This window comes from Bos indicus x Bos taurus, chromosome 27, assembly GCF_003369695.1.
Source record: "Bos indicus x Bos taurus breed Angus x Brahman F1 hybrid chromosome 27, Bos_hybrid_MaternalHap_v2.0, whole genome shotgun sequence".
Lineage (NCBI taxonomy): Eukaryota > Metazoa > Chordata > Mammalia > Artiodactyla > Bovidae > Bos > Bos indicus x Bos taurus.
In genome coordinates this window covers 22,437,785-22,450,028 of record NC_040102.1, presented here as the reverse complement: position 1 = coordinate 22,450,028, position 12,244 = coordinate 22,437,785, and the positions used below count along the sequence as shown (strand labels likewise).

Sequence of the window (12,244 nt, the reverse complement as noted above, 5' to 3'; positions counted from 1 at the left end):
AAGTTCCTTCAGATTCACCTTCACCATCATCCAGAGTAACTGGTCTCCTTGGAGGTTACAGACTGAGAACAGATTTGCAGAGACAACCTCATGGAATAGTTTGAGCACTGAAGATCAGCTTGCTATCTCTCTCAGTAATAAAGTTGAACTTAAAGACTTGAAAGTGATATTGAAGGACTAGAGCCGGCACTTAGAAGTGATTTTGATGCTTTAAACATTTTTCCACTCACCAGAGAAACTTTGAAACTTTGATTTCTGGGTCTTTGGGATATCTTCACAAAATCCCTGGAGGGGGCAGGTTTTGATTATATGAAAGTATTAGTCACTCAGTCATGTCCGACCCTTGGCAACCCCATGGAATATAGCCCACCAGGCTCCTCTATCCATGGGATTTCCCAGGCAAGGACACCGCAGTGGGTTACCATTTCCTTCTCCAGGGGATCTTCCTGACCCCAGATCAAACCTGGGTCTCCAGGACTGCAGGCAGATTCTTTACCATCTGAGCCACCAGGGAAGTCCTTGATTTTATATATATATATAAAAGAAATGTCTGTTTGGTTTTTCTTTAAACACAAATCACATGTTTTCATAGAATATTTGCAAACTTCAAAAAGAATTACTCATAAGTTTTTTGATTCATAATCCTTGTACTTTGTACATAGCATCTAAATTTCAAAATCTCAATATTTAAATGTATATTTATGTGATGTCCTATAATACACCACCAAATATACTCCATCTTAAATGGTGCATCTGAGACCATTACTATTTCTATTTGGTAATTACCTATAACATTAAGTGTAATTACGTATGTTTAGACATGACTGAACCACTCAAACAGAAGTCAGGTAAGAATTTAACTAACATGGATTAATGTTCTGAAACAGATTATAAATCTGACAACTAAGGAAACACAACTCAATGAACTTGGGGTTATTTTATCAAATAATTGATACGGTTTAGTTTATAAGGTTAAGGGAGTAGGATACTGATATTTGACAGTAAAATATCTCTGTTAAGTGTGAACATTTTTTGTACCATATTTCTACTAGCACATTAAAATATATTAAGTCCTTCTGGGCTTTTGAGTTTTTCCATTCTCATCCTTACTAATTCAGTTCAGTTCAGTCGTTCAGTTGTGTTGGACTCTTCGTCACGCGGTGGGCTGCAGCACGCCAGGCTTCCCTGTCCATTACCAACTTTCGGAACTTGCTCAGTCTCATGTCCATCGAGTCGGTGATGCCATTCAACCATCTCATCCTCTGTCATCCCCTTCTCCTGCCTTCAATCTTTCCCAGCATCAGGGTCTTTTCCAATGAGTCAGTTCTTCGCATCAGGTGGCCAAAGTATTGGAGTTTCAGCTTCAGCATCAGTCCTTCCAATGAATATGCAGGACTGATCTCCTTTAGGATGGACTGGTTGGATCTCCTTGCAGTCCAAGGGACTCTCAAGAGTCTTCTCCAACACCACAGTTCAAAGCATCAATTCTTTGGCACTCAGCTTTCTTTAATGTCTAATTATTTAATTAGAATTTCTAATTTTTAATTAATTTAATTAGAATTTCAAATTATTTAATTAAAAAAATGTTTATTGTCTTCATCTTCATTTTAGACCTAGGAACTCATTTACAGTGTTGCCTTAGAGTGTTTTGCTAGCCTTGACTTAGGGGAACCCTATTCAAAGAAGCAAAGACTCAGACAGGACTTAGTGATTCAGCAACAACAACAATTCAAAGAAACAGTAAAGACAGAGAGCTGGCCAGACCTGGGTTCAGGAAAGTAAGCCAGCAGCAATAAACTTCAATTTTATCTTCTGTAAATATGCCTGCTTCCTTATAGGATTGTAAGAAATTTCTTAAATTGATTCAGGGAAATAAGAATGTAATGGGATAGTATTCTGAAATATAAGGGGATTTCCTCCCTTGTCCCATTTCCTTGCACCCTAAACCATTCTCCCATTCATTAAGCGTCATCCTTTGCAATACATTGTGGATAACAGAGCAGATAAACTGTTAAAAATCTTGAATTTCCTAATGTTATAAACATTTTGAGTTGGAAAAAAAAAACCAGCTATGTATTGTGTTGAAAATGATTCAGCACATAAATAAAAACAGAGGAGAAGGCCAATACCCATGAGACCTTGTTGTTTATTTCACTAGTTGGAGAACTGTTTTCTTGTTTCACAGGCTAGAGAAGATTTGAAGAGAAATGAACAGAATTGGTCTTGAATGGCTCTCTGTACTCTGCTACCTGAGGTCATTTTCTAGGTTGTGGGACCTTCTTTAGGTGTTAGAGATCTCAGGAGAGAGGGATATTTCGGGATAACTGAGAAGAGACCATGGATCCTCAAAAGAGAAAGGACTAGTGACCTGCAGTGACTGAGGACTTGGTGATCCTAAGGAGAACATCTTGGGAATTGGCAGTTGGATCACGAGGCTACCGACGACCAAATGTCAGCCCAGATAAGCGCTTTGGCAGTGCAGGCGTCTTGGCTCAATGATGCAACCGCCACAGAGCTGAATAGACTGGGGACTTAGTGTCTGATATTGAGGGCAATGGAGACCAAACATGGAAATTAAAGTTTTGGGGGGATATTTTCATTTCTTATGAAGCTAATTTTGTACCCTAAGACAATATGTGTGTGCGTGTGCTCAGTCATGCCCAACACTTTGTGACTCATGGACTATAGCCCACCAGGCTCTTCTTCCATGGAATTTTCCAGGCAAGAATACTGGAATGGGTTGACCTGCCATATATATTAAAAACTTATCAAGGGGTCAAGGGATACAGAAAACATGCTATGTGATATATATATATATATATATAATATAAAAATGCATTAAAAAAAACTTATCAAGGACTACATATATACCTGCTCAAACCCAGGTCTCCTGCATTGCAAGCAGACTCTTTACTGACTGAGCCACCAGGGAAGCCAATATGCCTGCTATATGATATATGTCATACATATTGCGTTGCCATTTCCTTCTCCAATAACTTACCAAGTGGTACATAAAACATAAAAAAAAATGACAATTTTACAGTATGGATAAATCCTTCAGGTTCTGAAGGTGATTAAGATTTTGAATTAAATAGATTTCTACTGTATGCTTTGCTAAGCTTGATAAAATTAAAACTAGTGATCACTAAGGAATGATATAAATTTTTATTAAAAAAGCACTGTTTTATATAGTATCCATCATTCAGATGAGTAATATACATTAGGAACTTTAATTATGGAGAATATGTAGGTAGAGTATATATTAAAATTTTATTAGACTATTTGGAGGATTTCATAATTCTATTTTCAAAGGAATACATTGTGGTAGTCAAATATTTCTTATGAACATGAAAATAAAAGTAAGCTGCAAACTATTTTTTATGAGCTTGCCTGACTGTTTAGCATAAGCAAATAAGTTAAATTTGGGGGAGAAAAATTTCATAGCGCAACCACAATGTATAGGTATGTTAGTCTCTCAGTTTTGTCTGACACTTTGTGACCCCAAGGACTATAGCCTGTCAGGCTCCTCTGTCCATGGGATTTTCCAGGCAAGAATACTGGAGTGGGTTGCCATTTCCTTCTCCAGCCACAATGTATATGGAGAACTAAAATCTTCAAATTAACAGCATTGTGAGTGGCATAGATTCACTGTGAGCATTTACAGATGTATGTATTAATCTGAATCATCCAGTGTTAATAATTACATGTCTACTTACATTTACATGTAGACCCATTACCTAACTAAACCTGCACATCATCTCTAGGTCTTTCACTTGTTGAATGGGGAAAAAAACACATTTTTCATGAGCGGTGTATAACTGCTACTGCTAAGTCGCTTCAGTCGTGTCCGACTCTGTGCGGCCCCATAGATGGCAGCCCACCAGGCTCTCCTGTCCCTGGGATTCTCCAGGCAAGAACACTGGAGTGGGTTGCCATTTCCTTCTCCAATGCATGAAAGTGAAAAGTGAAAGTGAAGTCGCTCAGTCGTGTCTGACTCTTAGCGACCCCATGGACTGCAGCCTACCAGGCTCCTCCGTCCATGGGATTTTCCAGGCAAGAGTACTGGAGTGGGGTGCCATTGCCTTCTCCATATTGCCATCTAGAATGCAAGTGTTAAACTTCATGAATTCTAACAACAGAAAATGATCTTTGCATTTAAGCATGAGGCATTTTTAAAACGTTCTGCATTCAAGCAAGCATATGATCATAATATTAATTATCCAAAGAACATTATAGAACAAGCAGATGTAGATACAAAATTTAAAGAAAATAAAATGTAGTTATGATATTACCAGTTATCCTACCTTATAAAAAAGGATTTAATGATTGTGTAACAACATATTTCATTGACTATTTTATAAATAATATTTTCACAGGTCTTTACTAGAAAGTTGGGTACTTCTAGAGGCTGTATTATAAAGTGCAGTATATAGAAAAGAATTTCTTTTATTGAAAGTGTGGCTACATACTATAGTATGCAATAATATAAGTTATTTAAAGGATGCAGTATTATAAGTTATTTAAAAGTAATATAAGTTATTTTCCAGAAGCAGTATAGGAAATTCAGGTATAAACTCACAGACACAATTATTACATGTAAGAGTTGCATCACTCTAATGAAAAAATTAAACATAGGACTTTGAATAAAAATCTCACAGATTGTACTAGAAATTTTAAATCCAGTTAACCTCACTGAGGCTCAGTTACCTAATAAATAAAATTACAGAGCACCTGAAATATAAAAGATTTTATTCATGGCAAAACATCATTAAATCTGTTCTTCATTAGTTTGTTAGCCATCTATTTATAGTAATATACTAAAAGCTAATACTGGGAACTTATTCTGTACTTAAAACTTTACATGGATGATCTTTTAATCATCCCACCAGCACTGTGAAATGCACTCTAATAAGAAATGGAAATATTTCTGAAAAACTTTAATTTACATGTTTGGTCTCCATTGCACTCAATATCAGCACTCTAATAATCTATATTTTACCTAGAAAGTCTTTGAATTTTAGTGTGATCGAGTCATTTTATCAGGATTATTTAGCTACTGCAGATACTTTAGAATATTCATAGCAATCTTTAAAAAAGAACAACAATGTAGGAGAACTTAAAAACTATTGCAAAGCTACAGTAAACAAGATAGTGCTGACCTGACATAAGGATAACAAATAGAAAATCAGAATCAAATAGAGACCCAGAAATAGTTACATGTATGAGCTTCTGAGTTTTAACAAAGTCAGTAAAGTGATTCAATGAGAAAAAGCAAAGTCTTTTCAACAAATGGTGCTGAAATAATTGATCTCTATATAGACAAAATAAACCTCAATTTATGCCACACAGTTATCAAAATTAAAAGCTAAAAAAGAAGGCTTTTAAAGAAAAGCATCTTTGTGACTTGGGAGTAGGCAAAACACTTTTAGGCCACAAAAAGCAGTAACTAGTAAATATTTAAAATGATACATTAGATACCTTCAAGATGAAAATCTGCCTTTCAAAATTACCATCAATAAAATGCATATATGATCCCTATATTGAGGGGTAACTTCAGAGGACTAGTTCCTAGATATATAAATAATAGTCCAGCTCAGAGATAAAAATACAAGAACAAAATTAAAATACGGAGAAAAATTTGAATAAATGCTTCATTAAAGGATATACATGGTTGTTCCATATTATATGAAAAAGTGATTAATATTAATTATCAAGTAATAGCAAATTAATAATGTGAAATTCCACAGAACAGCCACCAGAATGGCTTGAATTAATAAAATTGCTAATACTAAATGTTAGTGAACATGTGAAACATGAAATTCTCTTTCATATTTGATGGAAGATGATGAAATAAAATTTGTATTTTAAAGAAGGACAAGAAAGTTTAAAAGTAAAATTCTCTCTCTTAGCTTGGGCCTCCTCCCTCTGTTCCTAAAGTGGAGTGTACATCTGTGCCTCATGTTAACCAGAGCACCTCAAAGGTGGGAGTGCCTGCTCCATAGGAAGATCTTTGTCTTTCCTTCTTCTGACATTAGCTATGTAACCTCTTAAAAGAATACCATTTTTTCCCGTATCTGTAGGGGGTCATAATGACTTGCTGCTCCCCATGTACTATGCTTGTGAAAAGTGAAAGTGTTAGTTACTCAGTTGTGTCCAACTCTTTGCAACCCCATGGACTATAGCTAGCCAGTCTTCTATGTCTATGGAATTCTCCAGACGAGAAATACTGGTGAGTGAGTGAGTGCAAGTCACTCAGTCGTGTCTGACTCTGCGACCCCACGGGCTACATAGTCCATGGAATTCTCCAGACCAGAATACTGGATTGGATAGCCTTTCCCTTTTCCAGTGGATCTTCCCAACCCAGGGATTAAACCCAGGTCTCTACACTGCAGGTGCATTCTTTACTAGCTTAGCCACAAGGGAGGCCCGAGAATACTGGAGTGGGTAGCCTATCCCTTCTCCAGTGGAACTTCCCAACCCAGGAAATCAAACCGGGGTCTCCTGCATTGTAGGCGGATTCTTTACCAACTGAGATATCAGGAATGGGTTGCCATTCCCTTCTCCAAGGGACCTTCCCGATACAGGGATTGAACCTGGGTCTGCTGCACTGCAGGCAGGTTCTTTACCATTTGAGCCACCAAGGAAGGCCCTTGTACTATACTTACTTGGCCTGTTAGTCTTTGGTGAACTTTATGTAAAATACCAGTATATCCTGTGTCTTTAAAATGTACATGACTGTGTCATCCCCTTCCGACAGACAGAACAGCTCTCAGGGCTTCTGAGAGTTTGTCTCCTGGATTATAATCTTTAGTGTGGCTTGAATAAGATTTCCTTTCATTAATTCTTCTTAGCTTGACTGTTAACTGAAATTTCATTGACAAAGAGTTAAATGATACAACCACTTTGGAAAGTTCTGGCATTTTTATATATAACTGAACATGGCTAGATACAGCCCATGCATCTTTCAATTAGGAAAATGCATAAATAAAATATTGTATGTTCATACAGCCAATCAGCAATAAAGCAGAAGGGATACAGACAACATCATGGATAGATCTCAAAAACACTGTGTGGAATGAAATAAATTTTACAAAAAATAGTGCATCTTCTATGATCAATTTATGTTAGTACTAAAAAAAGTGAAGTCACTCAGTCGTGTCCGACTCTTTGCGACCCCATGGACTGTAGCCTATCAGGTTCCTCCGTCCATGGGATTTTCCAGGCAAGAGTGCTGGAGTGGATTGCCATTTCCTTCTCCAAACCTAATATAGGGTTAAAAATAAAAGGAGAATAGAGTTTGCTTCTGGTGGGTCATGGTAGGGATTTACCAGGAAAGAAATGAGGGAACTTTCTTGAGTGATGATGTTTTTATCTGACAAAATTTTGGGTTATACAAGTGTATGCATTTTTCAAAACCCAGCAAATATGCATTTAGGCTTTGTGAATATCATTGCATAATTATTTTACAATGAAAGGAAAGAAACTGTAAGTGATCTTGAAAGCTAGTTAATGATGTACATGCTGAAGTGATAAGGAAAAGTGTACAGATTTATACAACTCAAGCTCAAATGAATAAAAATAAGATATATCGGTGGGTGGATAGTTGAAATGTATACATAATTAAAGACAGAGAAAAATGATACTAGAAGAATCTAGCTGGGGGTATAGGTGCTTTCTGTAAAATACTCTTAACATGTAGTATGGACTTCCCTGGTGGCTCAGTGGTAAAGAATCCACCTATAATGCAGGAGACATGGGTTCAATCCCTGGGTTGGGAAGGTCCCCTGGAGAAGGGCATGGCAACACCCTCCAGTATTCTTACCCAGAAAATCCCCATGGACAGAGGAGCCTGGCAGGCTACAGTCCATGGGTTGCAAAGAATCTGACATGACTGAGTGACTAAGCACAACATGTAGAATGCTTGAGAATGTCTGTAATAAGTTGTGGGGAAAGAAAGTGTGGTCACAGATCTTACAGGATTATCCAGTTTTGGGGGGTAAAGTTTGTCAAACTGTGTGCAATGAAAATCTAAATAAAAAAAGTTAATTGATGCTAATGTTTGATGATTATTGACTATAATACAGATATTAATGACATACAGGAATACTGAAAAAATATAATTCCTATTGCTAAATCACAATATTAATATAAATGTTATATTATTCAAAGTCTGTATTTTACAATATTTCCAGGAAAGAAGTATCTAGAAAATACATCTGATATTAATAGTTTACCTGGAAATTCAAGAGTTTTAGGTATTTCTGGATAAAAATAAACTCATATTTACTACCATATTATGAAAATTCGAATATGTCAAAATAATAAACATATGTAACAAAATTCCAACAAGAATCTCAGTAGAGTCTCTTGAAACTTAAAACTTTATGTCAAAATATTTCTAGAGGAAAAATATGTATGACAGTTATCAGATTTGTTAAATGAAGGTAAAGTAGGAGATTCTCCTTTTAAAATTAGAACTTAATATAAAGGTATTTTAATTAAAATATCAAAATTATAAATAGAGAATTTGGTCAATGAAACACAATACAATCTAAAACAAATGGCATGTATATATGAGAAGTTAATATTTGACAAGCTGTAACAATCATTTTGGGGTGGAAAATATGAGGTTATTTAATAAATGATGCTTAATAAATTGACTTCCATACTGAAGAAATAACATTAGATACTTAACAAACTCTGTAAGAATAATTTCTAGATTTATCTATTAAAAATATGAATAAATTAGAGACTATTTTCTAATAGAAAATTGGAAGAAAATTCAGAACATAAGTTCCCATTTTATTTACTCAAAATATAATATGTGTACATCCGTGGCGTATTCATGTTGATGTATGGCAAAACCAATACAATATTGTAAAGTAAAAAAAAAAAAAACAAACGAAATAAGCTAGTGTACAAAATAAACAATAAAATTAGAAGAAATCCAAATTTAGAAAAGGGAAACAAAACTTTTAAACAAAACTAAAGCCCAGAAATCATAAGGAAAAAGAATTTAGATCATTTACAATTTCAGTCTTTGGTTGGACTGATTTTCTCCAGTTGCCCTCCACTTCTCAAACTAGCCTAGAATCCCTTTAGAATGCCCTGGGCTCAGATTAGGAGACTCGAATCAGACTAAACCTGGATATAAATAGACTTTTGACAACAGAGTATCAACAGTTAAATGATGCCCTGAGTTTCTTCTCTATTGAAATTTTCAAGCTTTCACTGAGGAAAGTTTACAACATACACTTATTCAATTTTACTAAAAAATAATTTCTAAAAGGCCTGTTGAAAAATGAAGCCCACGTGTATTGGAAGAACTTGTGGATTTCTATGTCATTAGTCTCTGGAATTAGTGAAGAACAATTGTGTTCATTTTCATAGCATTATAGTAATCACAGTAATGGATTGCAGAGGAGTTTTCATAGTGGGTACTCAGAGATTATAGTAGAGAGAAGGATTAATGTTGAACTGGTCATTCCTCTGCCTATGTTTTCCAAGCAATTCAGTTTTGGTGTTTAGATACCAAAAATGTAACAAGATTTTGTTTTTAAGGTGTTCTGCAATTCTCAAATTTGAAAATGAGTGGTCAAGATCTCTAGAATTCTCAACATTCTGAGAAAATGATTCAGACTTCTCTTACTCTTAAGTTGCAAGATGCAATTACTAAATGCAGACTTAAGCAGAACTTGAGTATGATGTATCTTTTTCTTGCTAAATGTTTAAGACAGTACCAGAGATAGAGTTGGTACTCATTATTTGCCATTTCAAGGATGAAATAAATGGAGAACTGAACAGAGAAGTGTTTTAAGAAGAAATAATACAATGCAAACTGTGACCTGAACATATGTTCTTATACTATCTCGTCACTGTTACTGTCTTATCACTTTAGGCTACCCCGAGCTTTCTTTAGCTGCAAAGGACATGGTTTCTGTTATCACATTTGTATTATTGCCTGCCCATTTGCACACCCTTCATAGTCTCTTTCTGAAAATTAGATCAAACAGATCCCTCTGTCAATCATTACTCCCAGTTCTCAAGTAAAGGGAAGCATCTCATGCACATTTGCTACTAACTCTAAATAAATATATAAATACATACAGAGAATGAAAGAACAAAAGGAAGTAAGGAGGAAAGAGAGGGAGGGAAGAAGAGAAAAGGGAAGAGAGGAGAGGTATGGAGAAGGGAAGGGGAGAGGAGAAAAACACTACTTCATCATCACTTTTTTTTTTTTTTTTTCTCATAGGTAGAAAAAATACCAGCAAAGTATTTTACCTCTTTACTGACAAATTCTCTCAGGGAAAAAACCCATACCATTTAATAACTGGTGGCTTTTCCTTGAACACAAGAATGATGCAAATTAAAGCTCCATGTTTCCAGAGATTAATTAGGAGCCTGTCAACCTCACATTTTTGTTTTAAATTATATACATATGAGAATGGAAATGATGAAAAGATCCCAATTCTATCATTAAATATTAACTCATTTTACTGATTCAAAGTCTAGATTCTTGCCTTATTCTTGAACTGGGAGAACTGATGACTGAGGGGTTTGTTTTATCTAATTTGCAGGAAGAGGCCATAAAGGGTGTGCAAATGGTCGGGAAATAATACAAATGTGAAAACAGGAACCATGTGCTTTGCAGCTAGAGAAAGCTCTGCTGCTGCTGCTAAGTCACTTCAGTCGTGTCCAACTCTGCGCGACCCCATAGACGGCAGCCCACCAGGCTCCCCTGTCCCTGGGATTCTCAGGCAAGAACACTGGAGTGGGTTGCCATTTCCTTCTCCAGTGCATGGAAGTGAAAAGTGAAGTCGCTCAGTCATGTTTGACTCTTAGCGAACCCATGGACTGTAGCCTACCAGGCTCCTCCATCCATGAGATTTGCCAGGCAAGGGTACTGGAGTGGGTGCCATTGCCTTCTCCAGGGTAGCCTAAAGTGGTAAAACAGTAACAGTGATAAGTTAATAGAATGCAGATCCAAACAATCCTTGGACAACGGGCATTACATTATACATTTTATCACTTCTGACCAAAGACTGCAGAAATTCTATTGAACTGCAATAATTTAGCTACATATTAATTAAAGAAAAAAAGAAAAAAGAACATTTATACTTGGACAATTTCAGGCAAATAGGCTATGATGTGTTAATGACTATTTGTTGTTTAGTTAACAAATATGTCTCTGCCAAAAACCAGGATCACTTGATGTTAAAAAAATAAAGAAACTCTACATATGTATGTTTAAAAGTCACATGAAGATTAGTGCAGACTTTGGCACATATTAAGCATTCATCAAACAGCTGTTGAGTAAATAAATTATAGCAACCTACTACATATCCACACCAAAATATTACCTAAACTCTATAATAAACTTTTTGAAATGTTTCTTTCTCAAGTCTTTTATTCTTGACAAACAAAATCAAGGACAGCATAACTTCTTACCCCCTAAATTACACATTTACTTGGTCAACCAGTGTCACCTTGTTGATTAGACTCAGTCAGGTGTCAACTAAGGGGACTTCTTATTGCCCTGAAAGGAAAATTGTCAGCAGGGCTTGTAAGGATCTTCTCAGACACTGCTTTTAATCTTCAGTACACAAATGAATAATTGAATACTGCCATCATTACTGTGCTTTGCTTCTGTTTCAGTTTTGGAATTTAGATCAGCACCACTCATCTTGAGGGCTGCCAATCTGCTTTTAGCACTAACAGATAAGTCTAGCTTAGCTCAGTGTTTTATGAATAATTAGAAAATAAAAGCCAGAAACATGATGTACTAATTATAATTTAATTCACATCCATACTTATGAAAGTTGAGACATGTCAGCAAGGTAATTAAAATAGCAATTGGTTCTTACTCCTTTTTTGGCAATAGGCTTTTCATAATGAAATTTGTGAAATGAGTACATAATTACTAAAATGTTAGAGGCAAAAAAGAAATGTTCCTTTTAGAACTTAGTAATTAAAATTTTTATTGAATGAAACTCTGGTATCTCTGGTAAAACACAGCTTAAAAAAGTAGGAATTTCAAGTAGTCATGTATGGATGTGAGAGTTGGACTATAAAGCAGGCTGAGTGCCGAAGAATTGATGCTTTTGAACTGTGGTGTTAGAGAAGACTCTTGAGAGTCCCTGAACTGCAAGGAGATCCAACCAGTCAATCCTAAAGGAAATCAGTCCTGAATATTCATTGAAAGGACTGATGCTGAAGCTGAAACTCCAATATTTTGGCCACCTGA

At 35.8% G+C, this 12,244-nt stretch overlaps 1 protein-coding gene across 1 annotated transcript in view; it reads right to left on the bottom strand.

The window, feature by feature from the left end:
• The window catches only part of SGCZ (sarcoglycan zeta), a 1,115,594-nt gene that overhangs the window by 11,833 nt on the left and 1,091,517 nt on the right, over positions 1–12,244 (bottom strand). The gene's annotated exons all lie outside the window — the stretch shown is intronic.